Source organism: Zea mays, chromosome 4, assembly GCF_902167145.1.
Source record: "Zea mays cultivar B73 chromosome 4, Zm-B73-REFERENCE-NAM-5.0, whole genome shotgun sequence".
NCBI lineage: Eukaryota > Viridiplantae > Streptophyta > Magnoliopsida > Poales > Poaceae > Zea > Zea mays.
In genome coordinates this window covers 173,851,208-173,879,186 of record NC_050099.1, presented here as the reverse complement: position 1 = coordinate 173,879,186, position 27,979 = coordinate 173,851,208, and the positions used below count along the sequence as shown (strand labels likewise).

The following is a 27,979-nucleotide window of genomic DNA, read 5'->3' as shown; positions in this document are numbered from 1 at the left end:
AAGAAGTCCTTGGAAAATTCGTAAGCGGGCGAATGATGATCAAGGAGGCGAGGTACATGGACGACGCATTGAATGGTCCAATCAACGAGCCTCAACCCCTTGCTCTCAAGGCAACAAGAAGCAAGGAGGCTCTACCTAGCAAGGTGGCACAAATTGAGGCGGCCGGACTCAATGATGATGAGATGGCCCTCATCATCAAGAGATTCAAGACGGCGCTAAAGGGTCGCAAGGGGCAGCCAAGCAAGACCAAGACAAAGGGGAAGCGTTCATGCTTCAAATGTGGTAAGCTTGGTCATTTCATTGCTAACTGTCCCGACAATGATAGTGATTAGGATCAAGGGAACAAGAGTGAGAAGAAGAAGAACTATAAGAAGCCAAAGGGCGAGGCACATCTTGGCAAGGAGTGGGATTCGGATTGCTCCTCGTTCGACTCCGATAATGAAGGACTCGCCGCCACCGCCTTCAACAAGTCATCCCTCTTCCCCAACGAGCGTCACACATGCCTTATGGCAAGGGAGAAGAAGATATGTACTCGAAACTCTACTTATGCTTCTTCAAGTGAGGACGAATCTAGTGATGAGGATGAAATAGATTACTCATGTTTATTTAAGGGCCTAGATAGAACCAAGGTAGATAAAATTAATGAATTGATTGATGCCTTGAATGATAAGAATAGGCTTTTAGAAAAACAAGAGGACTTGTTGTATGAAGAACATGACAAATTTGTAGAAGCACAAAAATCTCATGCCTTAGAAGTTAAGAGAAATGAAATACTTTCTTGTGAAATATCTTCTTGCCATGAGACGATTTCTAGCTTAAGGAGCATTAATGATGATTTGAATGCTAAGTTAGAAATAGCTAGTAAATCAACAACTTGTGTAGAAAATGTTGTTATTTGCAATAGATGTAAAGATTTTGATATTGATGCTTGTAGTGAACACATAGCTTCTATTGCAAAGTTAAATGATGAAATGGCTAGTCTTAATGCCCAACTTAAAGCTAGCAAAAGTGATTTTGATAAACTAAAATTTGCTAGGGATGCCTACACGATTGGTAGACACCCCTCAATTAAGGATGGGCTTGGCTTCAAGAGGGAAGCCAAGAACTTAACAAGCCATAAGGCTCCCATCTCCGCCAAGGAGAAAGGGAAGGCCCCTATGGCAAGTAGTACTAAAAAGAACCATGCTTTTATGTACAATGATAGAAGACAGTCTCATAGGAGTTGTAATGCTTTTGATTCACATGCCTATGATTCTTATGCTATGTTTGCTCCCAGTTCTTCCTATATGCATGGTAGAGATATGCCTAGAAAAAATATTCATCATATGCCTAGAAACAATATTGTTCATGTTCCTAGGAAAGTCATGAATGGACCCTCTACAATTTATCATGCTTTAAATGCTTCCTTTGCTATTTGTAGAAAGGATAGGAAGATAGTTGCTAGTAAATTAGGGGCAAAATGCAAGGGTGATAAAACTTGCATTTGGGTCCCTAAGACAATTGTGACTAACCTTGTAGGACCCAACAAGAGTTGGGTACCTAAGACCCAAGCCTAAATTTGCCTTGCAGGTTTATGCATCCGGGGGTTCAAGCTGGATTATCGACAGCGGATGCACAAACCATATGACGGGGGAGAAGAAGATGTTCACCTCCTACGTCAAGAATAAGGATTCCCAAGATTCAATCATATTCGGTGATGGGAACCAAGGCAAGGTGAAAGGCTTAGGCAAGATTGCAATATCAAATGAACACTCTATCTCTAATGTGTTTTTAGTTGAGTCTCTTGGATATAATTTACTATCTGTTAGTCAATTATGTAATATGGGATATAATTGTCTATTTACAAATGTAGATGTGTCTGTCTTTAGAAGAAGTGATGGTTCATTAGCTTTTAAGGGTGTATTAGACGGCAAACTCTATTTAGTTGATTTTGCAAAAGAGGAGGCCGGTATAGATGCATGCTTAATTGCTAAGACTAGCATGGGCTGGCTGTGGCATCGCCGCTTAGCACATGTGGGGATGAAGAACCTTCACAAGCTTCTAAAGGGAGAACACGTGATAGGTTTGACTAACGTGCAATTCGAAAAAGATAGACCTTGTGCAGCTTGTCAAGCAGGTAAACAAGTGGGAGGAGCACATCACAGCAAGAATGTGATGACCACTTCAAGACCTCTGGAGCTGCTGCATATGGACCTCTTCGGACCCGTCGCCTATCTAAGCATAGGAGGAAGTAAGTATGGTCTAGTTATTGTTGATGACTTTTCCCGCTTCACTTGGGTGTTCTTTTTGTAGGATAAGTCTGAAACCCAAGGGACCCTCAAGCGCTTCCTAAGGAGAGCTCAAAATGAGTTTGAGCTCAAGGTGAAGAAGATAAGAAGCGACAATGGGTCCGAGTTCAAGAACCTTCAAGTGGAGGAGTTCCTTGAGGAGGAGGGGATCAAGCACGAGTTCTCCGCTCCCTACACACCTCAGCAAAATGGTGTAGTAGAGAGGAAGAACAGGACACTCATTGATATGGCGAGGACTATGCTTGGAGAGTTCAAGACCCCCGAGCGTTTTTGGTCGGAAGCCGTGAACACGGCTTGCCACGCCATCACAACAGGGTCTACCTTCACCGCCTCCTCAAAAAGACTTCATATGAGCTGCTAACTGGTAACAAACCCAATGTGTCTTATTTTCGTGTATTTGGGAGCAAGTGTTATATTCTTGTGAAGAGAGGTAGAACTTCTAAATTTGCTCCCAAAGCTGTAGAAGGGTTTTTATTAGGTTATGATTCAAATACAAAGGCGTATAGGGTCTTCAACAAATCATCGGGTTTGGTTGAAGTCTCTAGCGACGTTGTATTTGATGAGACTAATGGCTCTCCAAGAGAGCAAATTGTTGATCTTGATGATGTAGATAAATAAGATGTTCCAACGGCCGCGATACGCACCATGGCGATTGGAGATGTGCGGCCTCAGGAACAATTGGAGCAAGATCAACCGTCTTCCTCAACTATGGTGCATCCCCCAACCCAAGATGACGAACAGGTACCTCAAGTGGAGGCGCATGATCAAGGGGGAGCACATGATGCTCAAATTGAAGAGGAAGAAGCACCTCAGGCACCTCCAACCCAAGTTCGAGCAACGATTCAAAGGGATCATCCCGTCGACCAAATATTGGGTGATATTAGCAAGGGAGTAACTACTCGCTCGAGATTAGTTAATTTTTGTGAGCATTACTCCTTTGTTTCTTCTATTGAGCCTTTCAGGGTAGAAGAGGCCTTGCTAGATCCGGACTGGGTGTTGGCCATGCAGGAGGAACTCAACAACTTCAAGCGCAATGAAGTTTGGACACTGGTGCCTCGTCCCAAGCAAAATGTTGTGGGAACCAAGTGGGTGTTCCGCAACAAACAGGACGAGCACGGGGTGGTGACAAGGAACATGGCTCGACTTGTGGCAAAAGGTTATGCCCAAGTCGCAGGTTTGGACTTTGAGGAGACATTCGCTCCTGTGGCTAGGCTAGAATCAATTCCTATTTTGCTAGCATATGCCACTCACCATTCTTTCAGGTTGTACCAAATGGATGTGAAGAGCGCTTTCCTCAATGGGCCGATCAAGGAAGAGGTGTACGTGGAGCAACCCCCTGGCTTCGAGGATGAACGGTACCCCGACCACGTGTGTAAGCTCACTAAGGCGCTCTATGGACTTAAGCAAGCCCCAAGAGCATGGTATGAATGCCTTAGAGACTTTTTAATTGCCAATGCTTTCAAGGTTGGGAAAGCCGATCCAACTCTTTTCACTAAGACTTGCGATGGCGATCTTTTTGTGTGCCAAATTTATGTCGATGACATAATATTTGGTTCTACTAACCAAAAGTCTTGTGAAGAGTTTAGCAGGGTGATGACGCAGAAATTCGAGATGTCGATGATGGGCGAGTTGAACTACTTCCTTGGGTTCCAAGTGAAGCAACTCAAGGACGGCACTTTCATCTCCCAAACAAAGTACACGCAAGACTTGCTAAAGCGGTTTGGGATGAAGGACGCCAAGCCCGCAAAGACTCCGATGGGAACCGACGGACACACCGACCTCAACAAAGGAGGTAAGTCCATTGATCAAAAAGCATACCGGTCTATGATAGGGTCTTTACTTTATTTGTGTGCTAGTAGACCGGATATTATGCTTAGCGTATGCATGTGTGCTAGATTTCAATCCGATCCTAAGGAGTGTCACTTAGTGGCTGTGAAGCGGATTCTTCGATATTTAGTCGCTACGCCTTGCTTTGGGATCTGGTATCCAAAGGGGTCTAACTTTGACTTGATTGGATATTCAGATTCCGACTATGCTGGATGTAAGGTCGATAGGAAGAGTACATCGGGGACGTGCCAATTCTTAGGAAGGTCCCTGGTGTCGTGGAACTCTAAGAAACAAACTTCCGTTGCCCTATCCACCGCTGAGGCCGAGTATGTTGCCGCAGGACAGTGTTGCACGCAACTACTTTGGATGAGGCAAACCCTCCGGGACTTTGGCTACAATCTGAGCAAAGTCCCACTCCTATGTGATAATGAGAGTGCTATCCGAATAGCGGAAAATCCTGTTGAGCACAGCCGCACAAAGCACATTGACATCCGGCATCACTTTTTGAGAGACCACCAGCAAAAGGGAGATATCGAAGTGTTTCATGTTAGCACCGAGAACCAGCTAGCCGATATCTTCACTAAGCCTTTAGATGAAAAGACCTTTTGCAGGCTGCATAGTAAGCTAAATGTCCTAGATTCACGGAACTTGGATTGATTTATAGCATACATGTATTTATGCCTTTGATCATGTTCCTTATGCATTTTGTTGTTTACTTGTGGTGCTCAAGTTGTACAAACACTCCCTGGACCTCACAAGTCCTTTTTGCATGTGATGCACATATTTAGGGGGAGCTGTGCTACAACTTGACCCTTTGAGACTAACCGTTTGCTTGAGTTTGCTTGATTTAGTCTCAAAGGAGGTTTGAAAGGGAAAAGGTGGACTTGGACCATGAAAGACTTCCACTGCACTCCGATGAGAGAGTAACTTATTCCAAGTTCATCTCATGTACTCTTATTGCCTTTGTGTTCTTATTTGAAGATTTTGGTGAGGCAATGGGGTTAAAGGGCCAAGATTGATCCCGTTTTGGTGCTTGATGCCAAAGGGGGAGAAAATAAAGGCCAAAGCGATAAATGGATCAGCTACCACTTGAGAGATTTTGAAAATAGTAGAATAGAGCTTTTGGTTTATCAAAACTCTTTTAGTGTCTCTCTTGTCAAAAGTTGGCTTCTTGTGGGGAGAAGTATTGATTATGGGAAAAAGGGTGGATCAGCTACCACTTGAGAAATTTTGAAAATAGTAGAATAGAGCTTTTGGTTTATCAAAACTCTTTTAGTGTCTCTCTTGTAAAAAGTTGGCTTCTTGTGGGGAGAAGTATTGATTATGGGAAAAAGGGGAGTTTTTGAAATCTTGAATCAATTTCTCTTGGAATGACTCTCTTTATGTCTTAACATGTGTGTTTGACTTAGAGATAGAAATTTGAGTTTGATTTACAAAAACAAACCAAGTGGTGGCAAAAAGTGATCCATATATGTCAAATTTGAATCAAAACAATTTGAGTTCTTATTTGAATTGATTTTGTACTTGTTCTACTTGTTTTATGTTGTGTTGGCATAAATCACCAAAAAGGGGGAGATTGAAAGGGAAATGTGCCCTAGGGCCATTTCTAAGTATTTTGGTGATTTAGTGTCCAACACAAGTGCCTAAGTGTAAAAAGGTGGACAAAGTACAAATCAAGGATAAAGGTATGTTTCTCAGACTTAGTACATTGTTTTATGGACTAATGTATTGTGTCTAAGTGCTGGAAACAGGAAAAATCCAATTGAAAATGCCTTGGCTCGAGCAGCCAAGAATCTGCTCAGTCTGGGAGCACCGGACTGTCCGGTGGTGCACCGGACAGTGTTCGGTGCGCCAGGCTGGCTCGAGCAAAGTGGCTGCTCTCGGGACTTCGACGGCGACGTACGACTATAATTCACCGGACTGTCCGGTGGTGCACCGGACTGTCCGGTGGGCCGTTCACAGGCGAACTCGTCACTCTCGGGAATTCATCGGCGACTTACGGCTATAATTCACCGGACTGTCCGGTGAGCCAACGGTCGGCAGGGCCAACGGTCGGCCGCGCGATCTGCGCGGGACACGTGGCCGAGCCAATGGACTGTCCGGTGTGCACCGGACATGTCCGATGCGCCAACGGCTCTCAGGCTGCCAACGGTTGACTGCGTCATTTTTGGAAGGAAATCGGGCACCGGACAGTGTCCGGTGTGCACCGGACTGTCCGGTGCGCCAGTCGACAGAAGGCAAGATCAGCCTTCCTAGAATGCTCTCAACGGCTCCTAGCTGCCTTGGGGCTATAAAAGGGACCCCTAGGCGCATGGAGGAGTACACCAAGCATTCCTACAACATTCCTAAGCACCAAGACATCGATTCTGCGCTTTTGATTCTTTGCGATAGCAATTAGAGCTCTTGCTGAGTGGTGAACTCATTGAGTTGTGTTGTGAGCTCTTGTTGCGACTTGTGTGCGTGGTGTTGCTGTGATTTCTTGTCTTGAGTGCGTTGCTAATCCCTCCCTTGCTCTGTGCTTCTTTGTGAATTTCAAGTGTAAGGGCGAGAGGCTCCAAGTTGTGGAGATTCCTCGCAAACGGGATTGAGTAAAGCAAGCAAAACACCGTGGTATTCAAGTGGGTCTTTGGACCGCTTGAGAGGGGTTGATTGCAACCCTTGTCCGTTGGGACGCCACAACGTGGAGTAGGCAAGCGTTGGTCTTGGCCGAACCACGGGATAACCACCGTGCCATCTCTGTGATTGATCTTGTTGGTTATTGTGTTTTGTTGAAGATTCCTCTCTAGCCACTTGGCGGTTATTGTGCTAACACTTAACCAAGATTTTGTGGCCTAAGTTTTAAGTGTTACAGGATCACCTATTCACCCCCCCTCTAGGTGCTCTCACTTAAGTTTATAAATTTCAGATTCACCCTATTCACCCCCCTCTAGGCGACTTTCAATTGGTATCGGAGCACGGTGCTTCATTAGAGCCTAACCGCTCGAAGTGATGTCGGGAGCATCCACCAAGAGGGAAACCGGGACCGGCGAGAAGCCCGCTACAAGCCATGGGAAGGCTCCATCCGGGGAGTCCGCCAACAAGATGAATGGATCCCCTTCACACAACAAGTCGGGTCGGAGCGATGATAAGAAGAAGAAGATGAGGAAGGTGGTCTACTACGAGACCGACTCTTTGTCTCCATCCACCTCTGGCTCCGACACACCATCTGTAACTTCTAAGCGCCATGAGCGCAAGAAGTTTAGTAAGATTCCCCTACGCTACCCTCGCATTTCCAAACGTACTCCTTTACTTTCCGTCCCATTAGGCAAACCACCTATGTTTGATGGTGAAGATTATAATATGTGGAGTGATAAAATGAGGCATCATCTAACCTCACTCCACACTAGCATTTGGGATGTTGTTGAGGTTTGAGTACAGGTACCATCATCGGGGGATGAAGACTATGATTCGGACGAGGTCACCCAAATCCGGCACTTCAACTCTCAAGCCACCACTATACTCCTCGCCTCTCTAAGTCGAGAGGAGTATAACAAAGTGCAAGGACTAAAGAGCGCTAAGGAGATTTGTGACGTACTCAAGACCGCGCACGAAGGAGATGAGGTGACCAAAATCACCAAGCGGGAGACGATCGAGGGGGAGCTCGGTCGATTCCGACTCAACCAAGGCGAGGACCCTCAAACCATGTACAACCGCTTGAAGACCTTGGTGAACCAAGTGCGCAACCTCGGGAGCACAAAATGGGATGACCATGAAATGGTCAAGGTTATTCTAAGATTCCTCGTTTTTCTTAATCCCACGTGTAACACCCCTGGTGTTACGAGAACTAAAAATTTGACATTTCATCATATGCACTTGCATTAACTTGCTTGATACACCTAGAATGCATTGACTAGGGTAACAAATTTGCAAAAGGGTGAGGTTGTGTCGTTTCGAAGAAAGTAAGAGAAGTTCAGAGACCTTGTTTGAAATCTAGTACAAGCAAACAAATTTTAAACCAATGGAAATTCGTACATGAGCTCTATATACCAAAGTTGGGTTTGAGCTTAAGGTGAACCTTGTTTTTAGTAGGATGCAATAAATTGATGAAACACTTGGAGCAGATCAAGTCCAATTTCAACTCTAAACTAGCCCAAAAGTGGATTTTAAGATCTAGCTATCTTTTGCTAAAAGTTCATATATCAAAGTTGTGGAGCTTGGAAAAGTGAACAATTTTCATATTTGAAGCTCTCCAAGTGATGTGGGATAATTTGAAGTAATTTGCAAAAATTCAGATTTGGGTCAGTTGGAATCAGCCCAAAACAATTTCATTTATCTGTTTTTGGATTCCTATAACTTTTAATACGTGAGTATTTTTAAAATAGTTGCTGTAGCAGACTTGTAGAATAGTTATAGGAGAAAACCTTGTATTAAGTGTGGTAGTCCTAAAACCATATGGAACTAGATGTAAAGTTTGCTCAAAAGAGGGGCTGTCAGACTTCTGAATTTTTCAGATTGGGAATAGTAATCTGAAATCAATGTTTTTAGTGCAGTTTTGGGGCTGTGTACTGCCTGTTCTATGTTGTTTTGGACCATGGTTTATGTAGAGGAGTTCAAGACCATGTTATAGTGAACAAATCCCTTTAAGTGAGCTGGGCTTGATCACACACAGAAAGTGGAGTTAAATCTGCCCAAAAATGGACGGTCAATTTACCCCAACTGAACTTTTGTTCAGTTATCAGCTAACTGAATTTCTGGGATTTGAGCCCTATTTAGAGCACTCTTGTGACTAGTCCATTAGGTTTTAGACCAAGAACCATGCAACAAAATTAAAGATCAAATGAAGATGAACAAGTTTATTATGGAGTGTTGAGTCTGGTGCTGTGCAAAAAACTCCAATAAAATGTCCCCAAATATGTGCTGTTAAAATTGTGCTAATCTGTCTCAGATTCAGACTGCTGAATTGGGTTTCAGTGATGTTGGCTAGTTTGGTGCTTCACAATTTTAGTTCTATATGTTTTCAACCATGGATTTATGTACCAAAGTAGTAGGGCTACATCTAGGAAGTAACTTTGGTTAAAAAGGACTGGTCTGTTATCATGTAAAATTGTGAGATGCAAGGACTTAAACAGTGAGGAGTGGATGGAGCAGCAGGCTTCATTATACTCGAGTTCAAGGCTGCAATTGGTAACTGAAGAAGATGCTCTTGCCTGTGTATTTGAATGAAGATGAGGGTGTAATGCATAGGTGCTAGATGTCCCACTTGCTACTAAGAAATATCCAGTCTTGGCTGTTTGTGAGCTGTGAGTAGGAGGGTCTATGTCCAATTGTTTAATAATTTCAGTCATGGACAAAGGGGATAATTGTGCTAAATTATGAGCTAGTGTGGTGTATGTGCTGGTTGGACACGTGTGACAGCCATGCAGTGCTGGCATCTGGTAAATTCCTCTCCACCATGTGCTGGACAAGTTCAGAAAACTATACCCATGCCTTCTCATCTGATGGCTTTAGGGCATGGTCCAGTGAAGGTTCCCCCACCCCCAAGCTCGAGTCTGTGCTCATCATGTGAGTGCAGAGGTTCTGTTGCTCAGGTCTGGAGAGCTCCCCTCTCAACCACCAAGCTCGATCTGTCCTAGAGCTCTTGCATGTCGGCACCCAGTTTAGTGACCAGATCCACCAAAACCCCACTTCACTGTGGCCAGACCGTAGTCGCGCCACCGCAAATCGTTGTTGTGTTTAGTTTCTTCGTCGACCAGCCAACATATGTCTTCCTCGAGCAGTTTCATGCACCCACCGAAAACTTGGACTGTGAGGTTAGTTGGACTGAATTTTTATTCAGAACTGAAACCTGAAATTGCTGTGTTGGGTACTCAGTTTGGAGGTGTTTTGTGACCAATTTGAGTAGTTTTATACTATAGTTGCTATAGTAAATTTGAAGACCGTAGTAAGATGAACAAAATTATTAAAGAGAGATGGGTTAGGTGCTGCACAAAATTGGGAGTAATTAGTGTCCAAACTATCTCTGTCAGACATGTCCATGCAGACCAGATTTAATTGTTGTAACTATGGTTCAGTGTTTTTTTTTTCTCTCTAGATTCTGAAGCTCTTTTGAGTTTGCTTGGTGAGGTTTTGGACCAAAGTCTCTACACGAAAGTGATAGAGCTATAATTAGAGAATAATTTTGGTTAAGGAAGGCTGGTTTGTTACCATATGAAGTTGTGAGATGTGAGGTGTTAAACATAGAGGTATGCAAAGTTCAGTGAGTGCTGATTCAGATGGTTCAAGTAATCAGTGTTGGTTTGAGTTGGGAAGCTAAAGAAGAATCTTCTCTCCCTGTGGTTGCACTTGTGGATAAAGTAGGAAATAGGAATGGGATGAACAACTAAGGTTCTAAAGGTCTCATTCTCCACTGAAAATATCTAGGGGTTGGACTGTTTTGGGGATAGTGGTGAGAGTAATTCATTTAACACAACCTTGGATCAGATTTGGGTGCAGAAAAGATCTCCTCTCCCTGCTGTTCTCCATCCATGTGCACAAACTGAACTATATTGGGATGGACAACAAAAGGTCTTGAGGTCCAGTCCCCCTACTGAAAATATCCTAGTTGAACTTGTTTGTACCTATCCACAAGTAGCATCATATCCATTATATTGGCTAGCTGCAGAACTGGACAAAACTGATAATTGAGTTGAATCCTTGCTTAAAGTCATAAATGGAGTGTTGGGGTATGAAGACAGGGTTCCCTAGTATGGTTTGGGATCTTAGGTATGGTATTAGAGTGTTTAGCTCTTTTGTGGTGTTGTTAGTTCTTATGTGCACCTTTAGTGAGGTGTAGTCTTCATATTCATATCATTTCATGTAGAACCCAAGAAGAAGAAGTGAATTGTGAAGAGGGAGCTTGTTCCAGTGTTGTTGATTCAGTGGTGAACTCCATCTAACTACTTATTGAGAGCACCTAGAGGGGGGGGTGAATAGGTGATCCTGTAAAACTTAAACTTATAGCCACAAAAACTTGTTAAGAGTTAGCGTAATAATGCCAAGTGGCTAGAGAAAGTCTTGCACAATACGATAACCACAAAAGATCAAACACAGAGAAGACACAGTGGTTTATCCCGTGGTTCGGCCAAGCACAAATACTCGCCTACTCCACGTTGTGGCGTCCCAACGGACGAGAGTTGCACTCAACTCCTCTCAAGTGATCCAATGATCAACTTGAATACCACAGTGTTATGCTTTTCTTTTCTTATCCCGTTTGCGAGGAATCTCCACAACTTGGAGCCTCTCGCCCTTACACTTTTGATGTTCACAAAGAATTACAGAGTAAGGAAGGGGATGAGCAACACACACAAGACTTCAAAAGATCAGAGCAACAGCACGCACACAAGTCGCAACAAGAGCTCGCAACACAACCCAAAGAGTTCACAACTCCACAAGAGCTCTATATGCTATCACAATGAAACAAATGCGCGAGATCGATGTCTTGGTGCTTAGGAGTGTTGTAGGAATGCTTGGTGTACTCCTCCATGCGCCTAGGGGTCCCTTTTATAGCCCTAAGGCAGCTAGGAGCCGTTGAGAACACATCTGGAAGGCTATTCTTGCCTTCTGTCGTTGGGCGCACCGGACAGTCCGGTGCACACCGGACACTGTCCGGTGCCCGATTTATTTCCATAAACAGTGCATCCGACCGTTGCTGTCTGTTGCAGATCCGGGCGCCGTTAGCGCACCGGACATGTCCGGTGCACACCGGACAGTCCGGTGCCCCATTCCGACCGTTGGCTCAGCCACGTGTCGCGCGCCGATCGCGCGGCCGACCGTTGGCCCGGCCGACCGTTGGCTCACCGGACAGTCCGGTGCACACCGGACAGTCCGGTGAATTTTAGCCGAAGTCGCCGGAGAAAAACCCGAGAGCGGCTGGTTTGCTCCGCGCTGGTCTGGCGCACCGGACACTGTCCGGTGCACACCGGACAGTCCGGTGCCCCAGCCCGAAGCAGCCCTCCACTCCTCTTCTTCTTCCTGTTTCTAACACTTAGACAAGAATATTAGTACACAAACCAATGTACTAAGGCTTAGAAACATACCTTAACTTGTGATTTGCACTTTGTTCATCCTTGGGCATATTTTCACATTTAAGCACTTGTGTTTGCACTCAATCACCAAAATACTTAGAAATGGCCCAAAGGCACATTTCCCTTTCAATCTCCCCCTTTTTGGTGATTTATGCCAACACAACATAAAGCAAGTGGTACAAGTGCAAAACTACTTCAAATAAAAACTTAACTTTGAGTTTTATTCAATTTTGGCATATATGGATCATTCTTTGCCACCACTTGGTTTGTTTTTGCAAATCAAACTCAAATCTCTATCTCTAAGTCAAACACACATGTTGAAGCATAAAGAGAGTCATTCCAAAGAAATTTGACCACGAATTTCAAAAACTCCCCCTTGTTCCCATAATCAACATTTCTCCCCACAAGAAGCCAACTTTTGACAAAAGAGACAATACAAGAGTTTTGACAAACCAAAAGCTCTATTATACTTTTTCAAAATTTCTCAAGTGGTAGCTGATCCATTTATTGCTTTGGCCTTTATTTTCTCCCCCTTTGGCATCAAGCACCAAAACGGGATCAATCTTGGCCCTGGAACCCCATTGCCTCACCAAAATTTTCAATTAAGAGCAAATGGCAATAAGAGTTCATGAGATGAACTTGGAAGTAATTACCCTCTCATCGGAGTGCAGTGGAAGTCTTTCATGGTCCAAGTCCACCTTTTCCCTTTCAATTCTCCTTCGAGACTAGATCAGGCAAACTCAAGCATATGGTTAGTCGCAAAGGGTCAAGTTGTAACACATCTCCCCCTAAACATGTGCATCACTTTGCAATGGACTTGTGAGGTCCAGGGAGTGTTTGTACAACTTGAGCACCACAATAAGCAACAAAATGCAGAATGAACATGATCAAGGGCATAAACACATGTATGCTACAATTCAATCCAAGTTCCGCGAATCTAAGACATTTAGCTCACTACGCAGCCTGCAAAAGGTCTTCTCATCTAGAGGCTTGGTAAAGATATCGGCTAGCTGGTTCTCGGTGCTAACATGAAACACTTCGATATCTCCCTTTTGCTGGTGATCTCTCAAAAAGTGATGCCGGATGTCTATGTGCTTTGTGCGGCTGTGTTCAACAGGATTTTCCGCCATGCGGATAGCACTCTCATTATCACATAGGAGTGGGACTTTGCTCAGATTGTAGCCAAAGTCCCTGAGGGTTTGCCTCATCCAAAGTAGTTGCGCGCAACACTGTCCTGCGGCAACATACTCGGCCTCAGCGGTGGATAGGGCAACGGAGGTTTGTTTCTTAGAGTTCCATGACACCAGGGACCTTCCTAAGAATTGGCACGTCCCCGATGTGCTCTTCCTATCGACCTTACATCCAGCATAGTCGGAATCTGAGTATCCAACTAAGTCAAAGGTAGACCCCTTTGGATACCAGAGCCCGAAGCAAGGCGTAGCAACCAAATATCTAAGAATTCGCTTCACCGCCACTAAGTGACACTCCTTAGGATCGGATTGAAATCTAGCACACATGCATACGCTAAGCATAATGTCCGGTCTACTAGCACATAAATAAAGCAAAGAACCTATCATTGACCGGTATGCTTTTTGATCAACGGACTTACCTCCTTTGTTGAGGTCGGTGTGTCCGTCGGTTCCCATCGGCGTCTTTGCGGGCTTGGCGTCCTTCATCCCAAACCTCTTTAGCAAGTCTTGCGTGTACTTCGTTTGGGAGATGAAAGTGCCGTCCTTGAGTTGCTTCACTTGGAACCCAAGGAAGTAGTTCAACTCACCCATCATCGACATCTCGAATTTTTGCGTCATCACCCTGCTAAACTCCTCACAAGACTTTTGGTTAGTAGAACCAAATATTATGTCATCGACATAAATTTGGCACACAAACAAATCACCATTACAAGTCTTAGTAAAAAGAGTTGGATCGGCTTTCCCAACCTTGAAAGCATTAGCAATTAAGAAATCTCTAAGGCATTCATACCATGCTCTTGGGGCTTGCTTAAGTCCATAGAGCGCCTTAGAGAGCTTACACACGTGGTCGGGGTACCGTTCATCCTCGAAGCCAGGGGGTTGCTCCACGTACACCTCCTCCTTGATTGGCCCGTTGAGGAAAGCGCTCTTCACATCCATTTGGAACAACCTGAAAGAATGGTGAGCGGCATATGCTAGCAAGATACGAATTGATTCTAGCCTAGCCACAGGAGCAAAAGTCTCCTCGAAATCCAAACCTGCGACTTGGGCATAACCTTTTGCCACAAGTCGAGCCTTGTTTCTCGTCACCACCCCGTGCTCGTCCTGTTTGTTGCGGAACACCCACTTGGTTCCCACAACATTTTGCTTCGGACGAGGCACCAGTGTCCAAACTTCATTGCGCTTGAAGTTGTTGAGCTCCTCCTGCATGGCCAATACCCAATCCGGATCTAGCAAGGCCTCCTCTACCCTGAAAGGCTCAATAGAAGAGACAAAGGAGTAATGCTCACAAAAATTAACTAGTCGAGATCGAGTAGTTACTCCCTTGCTAATGTCACCCAGAATTTGATCGACGGGATGATCCCTTTGAATCATCGCTCGAACTTGGGTTGGAGGTGCCGGTAGCGCTTCTTCCTCCATCACTTGATCACCTTGTGCTCCCCCTTGATCAAGCGCCTCCACTTGAGGTACCTGTTCGTCATCTTCGGTTGGGAGTTGCACCATAGTTGAGGAAGAAGGTTGATCTCGTTCATCTCGTTCCTGTGGCCGCACTTCTCCAATCGCCATGGTGCGTATAGCGGCCGTCGGAACATCTTCTTCATCTACATCATCACAATCAACAACTTGCTCTCTTGGAGAGCCATTAGTCTCATCAAATACAACGTCGCTAGAGACTTCAACCAAACCCGATGATTTGTTGAAGACTCTATACGCCTTTGTATTTGAGTCATAACCTAACAAAAACCCTTCTACTGCCTTGGGAGCAAATTTAGAATTTCTACCCTTCTTCACTAGAATGTAGCACTTGCTCCCAAATACACGAAAGTACGATACATTGGGTTTGTTACCGGTTAGAAGCTCATATGACGTCTTCTTGAGGAGGCGGTGAAGGTAGACCCTGTTGATGGCGTGGCACGCCGTGTTCACGGCTTCCGACCAAAAACGCTCGGGGGTCTTGAACTCTCCAAGCATAGTCCTCGCCATGTCGATTAGCGTCCTGTTCTTCCTCTCTACCACACCATTTTGCTGTGGTGTGTAGGGAGCGGAGAACTCGTGCTTGATCCCTTCCTCCTCAAGGAACTCCTCCACTTGAAGGTTCTTGAACTCGGACCCGTTGTCGCTCCTTATCTTCTTCACTTTAAGCTCAAACTCATTTTGAGCTCTCCTGAGGAAGCGCTTGAGGGTCCCTTGGGTTTCAGACTTATCCTGCAAAAAGAACACCCAAGTGAAGCGGGAAAAGTCATCAACAATAACTAGACCATACTTACTCCCTCCTATGCTCAGATAGGCGACGGGTCCGAAGAGGTCCATATGCAGCAGCTCCAGAGGTCTTGAAGTGGTCATCACATTCTTGCTGTGATGTGCTCCTCCCACTTGTTTACCTGCTTGACAAGCTGCACAAGGTCTATCTTTTTCGAATAGAACATTAGTTAGACCTATCACGTGTTCTCCCTTTAGAAGCTTGTGAAGGTTCTTCATTCCCACATGTGCTAAGCGGCGATGCCACAGCCAGCCCATGCTAGTCTTAGCTATTAAGCATGCATCTAGACCGGCCTCTTCTTTTGCAAAATCGACTAAGTAAAGTTTGCCGTCTAATACACCCTTAAAAGCTAGTGAACCATCACTTCTTCTAAAGACAGACACATCTATATTTGTAAATAGACAGTTGTACCCCATGTTGCATAACTGACTCACAGATAGCAAATTATATCCAAGAGACTCAACTAAAAACACATTAGATATGGAGTGCTCATTAGAAATTGCAATTTTACCTAAACCTTTTACCTTGCCTTGATTCCCATCACCGAATATAATTGAATCTTGGGAATCTTTATTCTTGACGTAGGAGGTGAACATCTTCTTCTCCCCCGTCATATGGTTTGTGCATCCGCTGTCGATAATCCAGCTTGAACCCCCGGATGCATAAACCTGCAAGGCAAATTTAGGCTTGGGACTTAGGTACCCAACTCTTGTTGGGTCCTACAAGGTTAGTCACAATTTCCTTAGGGACCCAAATGCAAGTTTTATCACTTTTGCATTTTGCCCCTAACTTCCTAGCAATTACTTTTCTATCCTTTCTACAAATTGCAAAGGAAGCATTCAAAGCACAATAAATTGTAGAGGGTTCATTCACTACTTTTCTATGAACATTTGCAACATTTCTTTTAGGAACAACATTTCTCCTAGTAACATTTCTATCATACACATAAGAAGAACTAGGAGCAAACATGGCATGAGAATCATAAACATATGAATCAAAAGCATCATAACTTCTATTTACATTTCTAGTTTGTCTTCTATCATGATACAAAAAGGCATGGTTCCTTTTAGCACTAGTAGCCATAGGGGCCTTCCCTTTCTCCTTGGCGGGAATGGGAGCCTTATGGCTTGTTAAGTTCTTGGCTTCCCTCTTGAAGCCAAGTCCATCCTTAATTGAGGGGTGTCTACCAACCGTGTAGGCATCCCTAGCAAATTTTAGTTTTTCAAAATCGCTTTTGCTAGTCTTAAGTTGAGCATTGAGACTAGCCACTTCATCATTTAGTTTTGAAATTGAAACTAAGTGTTCACTACAAGCATTAACATCAAAATCCTTACACCTAGTGCAAATTGTAATATTTTCAACACAAGAGTTACTTGCTACTTCTAGTTTAGCAGTTAAAACATTAATTTCACCTTTTAAAGAAGAAATGGTTTCATTACAAGTAGAAAGTTCACAAGAGAGTATTCCATTTCTTTTAACTTCTAGAGCAAGTGAATTTTGAGCACTAACAAATTTATCATGCTCTTCATATAAAAGGTCTTCTTGTTTCTCTAAGATTCTATCCTTTTCATTTAAGGCATCAATCAGCTCATTAATCTTAGCTATCTTAGTTCTATCCAATCCCTTGAATAAACTAGAGTAATCAATTTCATCCTCACTAGATTCATCATCACTAGAAGAATCATAAGTATTAGCATTACGAGTGATTACCTTCTTTTCCCTTGCCATGAGGCAAGTGTGATGCTCGTTGGGGAAGAGAGCCGATTTGTTGAAGGCAGTGGCGGCGAGTCCCTCATTGTCGGAGTCGGAGGAGGAGCAATCCGAATCCCACTCCTTGCCGAGATGCGCCTCGCCCTTGGCCTTCTTGTAATTCTTCTTCTTTTCCCTCTTGTTTCCCTGTTCCTGGTCACTGTTGTTATCGGGGCAGTTAGCGATAAAATGACCAATCTTACCGCACTTGAAGCATGAGCGCTTCCCTTTTGTCTTGTTCTTGCTTGGCTGCCCCTTGTGACCCTTCAGCACCGTCTTGAATCTTTTGATGATAAGAGCCATCTCTTCATCATTGAGCCCGGCCGCCTCAACTTGCGCCACCTTGCTAGGTAGCGACTCCTTGCTCCTTGTTGCCTTTAGAGCAATGGGTTGAGACTCGTGGAGTGGACCGTTCAACGCGTCGTCGACGTATCTTGCCTCCTTGATCATCATCCGCCCGCTCACGAATTTTCCAAGTACTTCTTCGGGCGTCATCATCGTGTACCTGGGATTCTCACGAATATTGTTCACGAGATGAGGATCAAGAACGGTAAATGACCTGAGCATTAGGCGGACGACGTCGTGATCCGTCCAACGCGTGCTTCCGTAGCTCCTTATCTTGTTGATAAGGGTCTTGAGCCGGTTGTAAGTTTGAGTTGGCTCTTCTCCCCTTATCATGGCGAATCGTCCAAGCTCGCCCTCCACCAACTCCATCTTGGTGAGCATGGTGATGTCGTTCCCCTCGTGAGAGATCTTGAGGGTGTCCCATATCTGCTTGGCATTGTCCAAGCCGCTCACCTTATTGTACTCTTCCCTGCACAAAGATGCTAAGAGAACAGTAGTAGCTTGTGCATTTTTATGAATTTGTTCATTGATAAACATAGGGCTATCCGAGCTATCAAATTTCATTCCATTCTCTACAATCTCCCATATGCTTGGATGGAGAGAGAATAAATGACTACGCATTTTGTGACTCCAAAATCCGTAGTCCTCCCCATCAAAGTGTGGAGGTTTACCAAGAGGAATGGAAAGCAAATGCGAATTCGAACTATGTGGAATACGAGAATAATCAAATGAAAAGTTCGAATTGACCGTCTTCCTGTAGTCGTTGTCGTCGTCCTTTTGGGAAGAAGAGGACTCATCGCTGTCGTAGTAGACGATCTCCTTGATGCGTCTTGTCTTCTTCTTCTTCCCATCTTTTCGCTTGTGGCCCGAGCCCGAGTTGTTGGACTTGTCATCCCTTGGCTCGTTGACGAAAGACTCCTTCTCCTTGTCGTTGATCACAATTCCCTTCCCCTTAGGATCCATCTCTTCGGGCGGTTAGTCCCTTTCTTGAAGAGAACGGCTCTGATACCAATTGAGAGCACCTAGAGGGGGGGGGTGAATAGGTGATCCTGTAAAACTTAAACTTATAGCCACAAAAACTTGTTAAGAGTTAGCGTAATAATGCCAAGTGGCTAGAGAAAGTCTTGCACAATACGATAACCACAAAAGATCAAACACAGAGAAGACACAGTGGTTTATCCCGTGGTTCGGCCAAGCACAAATACTCGCCTACTCCACGTTGTGGCGTCCCAACGGACGAGAGTTGCACTCAACTCCTCTCAAGTGATCCAATGATCAACTTGAATACCACAGTGTTATGCTTTTCTTTTCTTATCCCGTTTGCGAGGAATCTCCACAACTTGGAGCCTCTCGCCCTTACACTTTTGATGTTCACAAAGAATTACAGAGTAAGGAAGGGGATGAGCAACACACACAAGACTTCAAAAGATCAGAGCAACAGCACGCACACAAGTCGCAACAAGAGCTCGCAACACAACCCAAAGAGTTCACAACTCCACAAGAGCTCTATATGCTATCACAATGAAACAAATGCGCGAGATCGATGTCTTGGTGCTTAGGAGTGTTGTAGGAATGCTTGGTGTACTCCTCCATGCGCCTAGGGGTCCCTTTTATAGCCCCAAGGCAGCTAGGAGCCGTTGAGAACACATCTGGAAGGCTATTCTTGCCTTCTGTCGTTGGGCGCACCGGACAGTCCGGTGCACACCGGACACTGTCCGGTGCCCGATTTATTTCCATAAACAGCGCATCCGACCGTTGCTGTCTGTTGCAGATCCGGGCGCCGTTAGCGCACCGGACATGTCCGGTGCACACCGGACAGTCCGGTGCCCCATTCCGACCGTTGGCTCAGCCACGTGTCGCGCGCCGATCGCGCGGCCGACCGTTGGCCCGGCCGACCGTTGGCTCACCGGACAGTCCGGTGCACACCGGACAGTCCGGTGAATTTTAGCCGAAGTCGCCGGAGAAAAACCCGAGAGCGACTGGTTTGCTCCGCGCTGGTCTGGCGCACCGGACACTGTCCGGTGCACACCGGACAGTCCGGTGCCCCAGCCCGAAGCAGCCCTCCACTCCTCTTCTTCTTCCTGTTTCTAACACTTAGACAAGAATATTAGTACACAAACCAATGTACTAAGGCTTAGAAACATACCTTAACTTGTGATTTGCACTTTGTTCATCCTTGGGCATATTTTCACATTTAAGCACTTGTGTTTGCACTCAATCACCAAAATACTTAGAAATGGCCCAAAGGCACATTTCCCTTTCACTTATCATAATAGAAGATCTCAGTTTTCCTCCTGTAATAAGGCAAGCCCCGGTGCATTTGCCCTTTCCTTGCGTTTTAAATGCTTTATCATCTGATATGATGCATTAGGTGATAGGAGTTGTGTGATAAACAATTGATGCATTACCATTCCTTGAAAATTCCTAAATCCCTGTTTTATAAAAAGAATTATTACTGCTTAGTCCTGCTTAGAAACTCAAAAATCATTTGTTTTTCAAAAGAATGATCTGTAACATTAGTTATGGGCTTTTGATTCAAAAGTGAAAGCAAACTTATGATGATGAGTCCATCATGGCTCCGGATGGGTTCATCATCCGAAAAGAGTACCCCTGCCGGGTACCAAAAATGGGGAAACAGTTTGAATAAATCGACACCAGACGCTGAGCTGACATGGTCGCCCGTCTGTGTTGATTAAGGACCGTACCGTTGACTAGCCTGTTGTGGTTGAGACTTTGCAACTAGCCACATACCCTGGTATGGGACAGGGTAAGCTTGAACCTGGCTATTCCATACGTGAAGAGACAATCGCGCACTGGGAGTGGAGAGATGGCGGGAGTAGCATGGACCCTCCTGGCATAGTAGCACGCTTGGTAGGGTAATGTGCTCTCGGGTGGCGCATACCTGTTCATGTAGTGGAGGACTCCATGGGAACGGTTGACATATGCAAGGGTTAAGTGCTACATATGTCGTGTGGTTAGAGATCCCCAGCTGGGTATAATCGGTTCGAATCGTCGTTGCTCCTCGGTTATGGAGACTCATCCCGGTGACCATCATCGTAGTTAGCAAGTGAAATAAAAGTATGGATAAAATGCAGCTAGTATAGGTCAAGTGCTTGAACTAGATTAGGCAAATCTAGATTCAGGTAAATATCTAACTTGTGAAATAAAACTTGGCTTAAGGATCAACTGGTAGCAAGCTTTTCTGCAAAAAGGAGTCTTTGATCATTGATAAGTTTTACCTTGATTCCCAATCAGGTAGCATACCCTTGAGAGTCTTTTCTTTAGTCGGGTAAGTCTTGCTGAGTAATTCCATACTCAGGGTTTTATCCCCTGTTGTTTTTGCAGGAGAAGTTTATTCCCTTATCTTTTGGTTAGTTACATCATGTGGAGGCCTTGAAGCTTAGAATGTTTATGTGTATCTCTTATGGAAAGGCTTCACCCTTCCAATTATTATAATCAGTTATGCACTTTGGGTACTATCAGGACTTGTAATAATTACAATTCTTCTTATGTTGTAAAATTTGAGCTTTGTAAATGTAAAATATGTTTTGTAAAGTCTTCCGCTCTATCTCCGAAGTGCGTGTGTATCGAGTGTGATCACTGTAATATGCATGAATGTGGGAGATCCTTGGGATGATGAGTTCGAGTTGATGAACTCGATAGCCTTGTTAAGTTACCCGGTACACGTGCACAACCATCTGAGGCCGTTAATGGCAAGGGTTGGTGCATGTGGGCTTGATAACTTGGGAGGGATGTCACACCACGCAAGTTCAATTAATTCGTGGTAATCCTAGATACACACTAATGTCTCCCGAGGAAGTGATAGGTAATTTTGTGAGCTTTGAGTTGATGATCAACGGCTCAAAGAAAATCATCGAACTAGATGGCCTCTCCACGCCGGAAGCACAACCGGTCGCATTCAAGACGACAGAGGAGAAGAAGGAAGAGTCTACATCAAGTAGACAACCCATCGACGCCTCTAAGCTCGACAATGAGGAAATGTCGCTCATCATCAAGAGCTTCCGCCAAATCCTCAAACAAAGGAGGGGGAAGGATTACAAGCCCCGCTCCAAGAAGGTTTGCTACAAGTGTGGTAAGCCCGGTCACTTTATTGCAAAACGTCCACTATCTAGTGATAGGGATAACGACAAGAAGGGCAAGAGGAGAGAAAAGAAGAGGTACCACAAGAAGAAGGGCGGCGATGCCCATGTGTGCCACGAATGGGACTCCGACGAGAGCTCCACTGAATCCTCCGACGACGAGGACGCCACCAACATCGCCGTCACCAAGGGACTCCTCTTCCCCAACATCGGCCACAAGTGCCTCATGGCAAATGACGGCAAAAGGAAGAAGGTAAAATCAAGATACTCTACTAAATATGCTTCCTCTAGTGGTGAAGATAATTCTAGTGAAAATGAGGAGGATAACTTGCGCACCCTTTTTGCTAACCTAAACATGCAACAAAAAGAAAAATTAAATGAATTAATTAGTGCTATTCATGAGAAGGATGAACTCTTGGACACCCAAGAGGACTTCCTAATTAAGGAAAATAAGAAGCATGTTAAGGTTAAAAATGCTTACGCTCTAGAAGTAGAAAAATATGAAAAACTATCTAGTGAGCTAAGCACTTGCCATGATACTATTGTGAACCTTAGAAATGAGAATGCTAAATTAATTGCTAAGGTTAATTCAAATGTTTGTAATGATTCAATTCCCAATCTTAGTGATGATAATGCTAATTTGCTTGCTAAGATTGAAAAGTTGAATGATTCTCTTGCTAGCCTTAGGATTGAAAATGAAGAATTGATTGCTAAGGCTAAAAAATTAGATGTTTGCAACGCTTCCATATCCGATCTTAGAGATAAGAATGACATTTTACGTGCTAAGATTGTTGAACTTAATTCTTGCAAACCCTCTACATCTACCATTGAGCATGTTTCCATTTGCACTAGATGTAGAGATATTAATGTTGATGCTATTTATGATCACCTAGCCTTAATTAAGAAACAAAATGATCACATAGCTCAACTTAATGCCAAAATTAATGAGCATGACTTAGAAAATGAAAAATTTAAATTTGCTAGAAGCATGCTTTATAGTGAGAGACGCCCTGACATCAAGGATGGCATTGGCTTCCAAAAGGGGGACAATGTCAAACTTAATGCCCCTCCTAAAAGATTGTCTAACTTTGTTAAGGGCAAGGCTCCCATGCCTCAGGATAACGAGGGTTACATTTTGTACCCTGCCGGTTATCCCGAGAGCAAAATTAGGAGAATTCATTCTAGGAAGTCTCACTCTGGCCCTAATCATGCTTTTATGTATAAGGATGAGACATCTAGATCTAGGCAATCAACACGTGCTAAATTGCCTAAAAAGAAAACTCATGCTGCATCAAATGATCATAGCATTTCATTTAAAACTTTTGATGCATCTTATGTGCTAACTAACAAATCAGGCAAGGTAGTTGCCAAGTATGTTGGGGACAAACACAAGGGCACCAAGACTTGTGTTTGGGTACCCAAAGTTCTTGTATCTAATGCCAAAGGACCCAAAACCGTTTGGGTACCTAAAATCAAGAACTAAATTTGTTTTGTAGGTTTATGCATCCGGGGGCTCAAGTTGGATCATCGATAGCGGGTGCACAAACCACATGACAGGGGAGAAGAAGATGTTCTCCTCTTATGAGAAAAACCAAGATCCCCAACGAGCTATCACATTCGGGGATGGAAACCAAGGTTTGGTCAAAGGATTGGGTAAAATAGCTATATCTCCTGACCATTCCATTTTCAATGTTTTTCTTGTAGATTCTTTAGACTATAACTTGCTTTCAGTTTCTCAATTATGTAAAATGGGTTACAACTGTCTTTTTACGGATACAGGTGTTACTGTCTTTAGAAGAAATGATGATTCAGTAGCATTTAAGGGAGTGTTAGAGGGTCAGCTATACTTAGTAGATTTTGATAGAGCTGAACTCGACACTTGCTTAATTGCTAAGACTAACATGGGCTGGCTCTGGCATCGCCGACTAGCACATGTTGGAATGAAGAATCTTCACAAGCTTCTAAAGGGAGAACACATTTTGGGACTAACAAATGTTTATTTTGAGAAAGACAGGATTTGTAGCGCATGTCAGGCAGGGAAGCAAGTTAGTGTTCATCATCTACACAAGAACATCATGACGACTGACAGGCCACTGGAGCTCCTACATATGGACCTATTCGGCCCGATAGCTTACATAAGCATCGGCGGGAGTATGTACTGTCCAGTTATTATGGATGACTATTCTCGCTTCACTTGGGTATTCTTTTTGCAGGAAAAATCTCATACCCAAGAGACCTTGAAGGGATTCTTGAGACGGGCTCAAAATGAGTTCGGCTTAAGGATAAAAAAGATTAGAAGCGACAACGGGACGGAGTTCAAGAACTCACAAATTGAAGGCTTCCTTGAGGAGGAGGGCATCAAGAATGAGTTCTCTTCTCCCTACACGCCTCAACAAAATGGTGTAGTGGAAAGAAAGAATAGAACTCTATTGGACATGGCAAGAACCATGCTTGATGAGTACAAGACTTCGGATCGGTTTTGGGCCGAGGCGGTCAACACCGCCTGCTACGCCATCAACCGGTTGTATCTACACCGAATCCTCAAGAAGACATCATACAAACTCCTAACCGGTAAAAAGCCCAATGTTTCATATTTTAGAGTCTTTGGTAGCAAATGCTTTATTCTTGTTAAAAGAGGTAGAAAATCTAAATTTGCTCCTAAAGCTGTAGAAGGTTTTTTACTAGGTTATGATTCAAACACAAGGGCATATAGAGTCTTTAACAAGTCCTCTGGATTAGTTGAAGTCTCTTGTGACATTGTGTTTGATGAGACTAACGGCTCTCAAGTAGAGCAAGTTGATCTTGATGAATTAGGTGATGAAGAGGCTCCGTGCGTCGAGCTAAGGAACATGTCCATTGAGGATGTGTCTCCTAAGGAATCCGAAGAGCCACCCCATGCACAAGATCAACCGTCTTCCTCCACACAAGCATCTCCACCAACTCAAGATGAGGATAAGGCTCAAGATGATGAAGGAGAAGATCAAGGAGATGAGCCACCTCAAGATGACGGCAATAATCAAGGGGGAGATGCAAATGATCAAGACAAGGAGGATGAAATTCCAAGACCGCCACACCCAAGAGTCCACCAAGAAATTCAACGAGATCACCCCGTTGTGACACCCCAGTATCACCTAGGGTTTCTCTTAAAAAGCCACACCAAGAGCCATTACTTCCTGTGAACCAAAGTAAGCATGAGCATCAAAATAACTTAAGTGACAAAGAATTCACCAAGTATATGTTTAAAAAGTGTCATGATCAAAACAATTGAGTCCTTGAAAAGATAAGAATGTGCAACCCTAATTAAGAACTCTAAGTGAACCCCATGAACAAAATTCAAGAAAATAAGCAAAAGGGAATGAAAAGTTTAAAATTTTGAGTTGAGCCAATAATATAAGTTAAAGTATATTTGATAAGCAACAAGATAGATTGAGAAAGCTTAGCCAAAATAATTCAAGAAAACCCCCAAATCAAGCTTCTTTTGTTGGGACTCATTGGGAATTCTGAATTTCAGAATTCTGAAATTCAGACCTTGAGCCAAGATCAGGGATGTTCACCTTGATCCCTAACTCGAATCCAAATGGCCCCATTGACAAATTTGTGTCTAACTAACCCCTCTGTCGTGTGCCAGAAGATGGCATTGGGACGCGAGCCCTAGACACGACAAAACTTGGGATTTGCCTCGGGTTTGGGCAGGGAGACAGACCAGATTTCCTGGCTCCATATCTCTGCAACCAGTAGGCAAAATCCTATGACCTCCACACAAGAATGGTAGCTTGTAGGGAGGAGAAGAGGTTTTGTGCACTGACCCAGGCGAGAGCAGGCTCGGATGAGCGACCACACGCGCCAGAGCTTGGGCAGAACGCACGGGCACACGTGTTCGACCCTGGTCGGCACGCCAGAGCTCGCCCAACCCGCGCGCGCGCTCGCCCCGGCGTCCGGTCAAGTCCGCCGCGCGCCCACGCCCTCGGTCGTGCCCGCCCGCGCCTATAAAGCCTCCCCGGGCGCACCTCTCTTCGCCCCGCACTCACCCTCATCGGCTAGCCACCGTTCCTTAGCTCCGGCGAGCGAATTTCCGCCCGCCATTGCCGCCAGAGCTACGGCCGCCGTGGCCAGCCCACTCCAGCCGCCCTCCAGCCCAACCTGTGCTTCGGCTAGCTCCGCCAGTAGCCCGTGAAGCTCGCCAAGCCCTCGGACCCGACCGGACTTCACCGGAGGCCCGAGATCAACCTCACCGGACTTCGGTCTTCCGCCGCCGCGCGTGGACCGAGCTATCCAGTGAGTCTCCGCTCAATTCCTTTCGCTCATGTCTTCTCTGGCATCCCGTGGACCTCTCTGACCCATTTGATTGATCTATCTCGCCGTGACCAGGCCGGTCTCCTCGCCGCCGACGAGCATCCCCGCCTGCGCGCGTGGACCGACCGACTCCGGCCATCTCCGTTGACGTTCCGCACACCGTTGTGATCCCCGCGACCTCCCCTTCGCCCTCGACCACTTCACCGGAACAGTCTCGCCGCCGGTAAGCCCCTCCGCCCTTTTCTTCGCCGCGGCTACTGTTTGAGGTAGAAGAAGGACCTCGGGTTAGGTTCTGTAGAACCCGAGGGGTTTTCTGTAATGTCAGCGACTCATGTGAATAGTAACCTAAGGACTGATTCGCGAGGAAAACTTAGAAAAACCGCCAGGGACCCCAGTGCAAAGTGGTTTTTCCCTTTTATCAATTCTGTTATTCTTTTAAATAACCAAAGAACTTAGAAAATTTATAACTTGATGAAATCTTAATAAAAAGCTGTCAAACCAATTTTGCTAGCTCTGGAATATTATGATCTATCATTTAAAATTATTGAACCATATGCTTTCTGTTCTAAATTTTAGAGCTTAAAATTAAAAACAGAAACCCCCTAAACCTTGTTTAATTAAGGAAAATTAGTTTTTCTTCTGTACTAAGCTTAAGAAAATTTGTAGATGCTTATACCCTAATTAGACATTGTTTAAAAATAGTAGAATCCCCAGCATTAGAGATTATGATGTAGTTATTCATTTAAAGCCATTTTGTCCACAACTTAGAGAAAATCAGAAAAGCATTAGAAAATGTTGAACAATGATTAGTAATATTTTTCCTAGTTTACTTATGCAACCAAGAACGTAGGAAAAATGCAGAGACCATTAATTAGGACCAGTTTCTAATTAAGATGCTTTAATCAGCCTTATGTAGACTGAAAATCAATTATTAAAATTGCAAAACCATAACCAAAGTGGTTAACAAAAATCCAGTGAACTTATAACCACCAGAGCCCCACTACAAAAATACAGAGCACCCCAGCCTAACTTTTTAAGTAAGGAAAATAAATACAAAGTGGTAATAAGGCATTTTCCCCAATAAATCATAAACAACCTCAAATAATGAGATAATGGGCAACCAAAAATTAGCTAAGTCCATGATGAGATAAACCACCAGAGAAAAATACAAACCCATGAAAAAGAAGTGAACCCATGCCTTTTGCTAGCAATTTGTGAGAAAGGCCATTTGACTTAAATAATGCAAACCACCCCTTCCCTTAAGCAAAAAGAAACCAAACTTCAGAATGATTGCTCTTGCACAAAATACTAGCTAAGAAAAATAAGAACTCTGTTGTTTGATGTTTTTCAAACATAGTGGTAGTAGAAAGCACCCCTTTGGCTAGAAACCTTAAGAAAACCATAGGAAAAGAATTAAAAGGTATTAATGACTAGAAATTTGTATCAAGTCATGTTATGACACCTAAAAGCCAGCAAAAATAAGTTTTAAAGAATTACCCACTGTTAAATAATAGTTGTAGTTCAAAGTACCCCTTCTGCCTTAAGATTTGGCAACTTTGTCCAGAGAAAACCATTCACTTTCTGAACCCCAAATTTTGAGACAGAGAATCATACACCAGTAACAAGCCATTGTAATTTTTGCAGAATTTTTGGAATTCTATAAAAGTAACTTGTAGTTCAAACCTACTCCAAAACATTAAAAAGGAATAAAAGAAAAGAAAAGGAGGAATAAACCTCATCCCATTAAACTAACCCAATTTACCAAGTATACCACTAAAAGGTTTTACATAAGTAAGGTTAACTTGCTTAAATTCTAAAGACCCTACATTTTTAAAAGTTGTAAATTCTAAAGCACATATTGTATCATGCATATATCTTACGCATT

The 27,979-nt window shown here is 44.1% G+C and overlaps 1 long non-coding RNA gene across 1 annotated transcript; it reads left to right on the top strand.

The window, feature by feature from the left end:
• Positions 1 to 9,568: 9,568 nt before the first annotated feature.
• Positions 9,569 to 21,277, top strand: LOC109946061 (uncharacterized). Its single transcript, XR_002269209.3, has 2 exons — positions 9,569 to 9,904; positions 21,047 to 21,277. It is a non-coding gene; the product is annotated as an uncharacterized lncRNA (long non-coding RNA).
• The last annotated feature ends 6,702 nt before the right edge of the window (positions 21,278 to 27,979 follow it).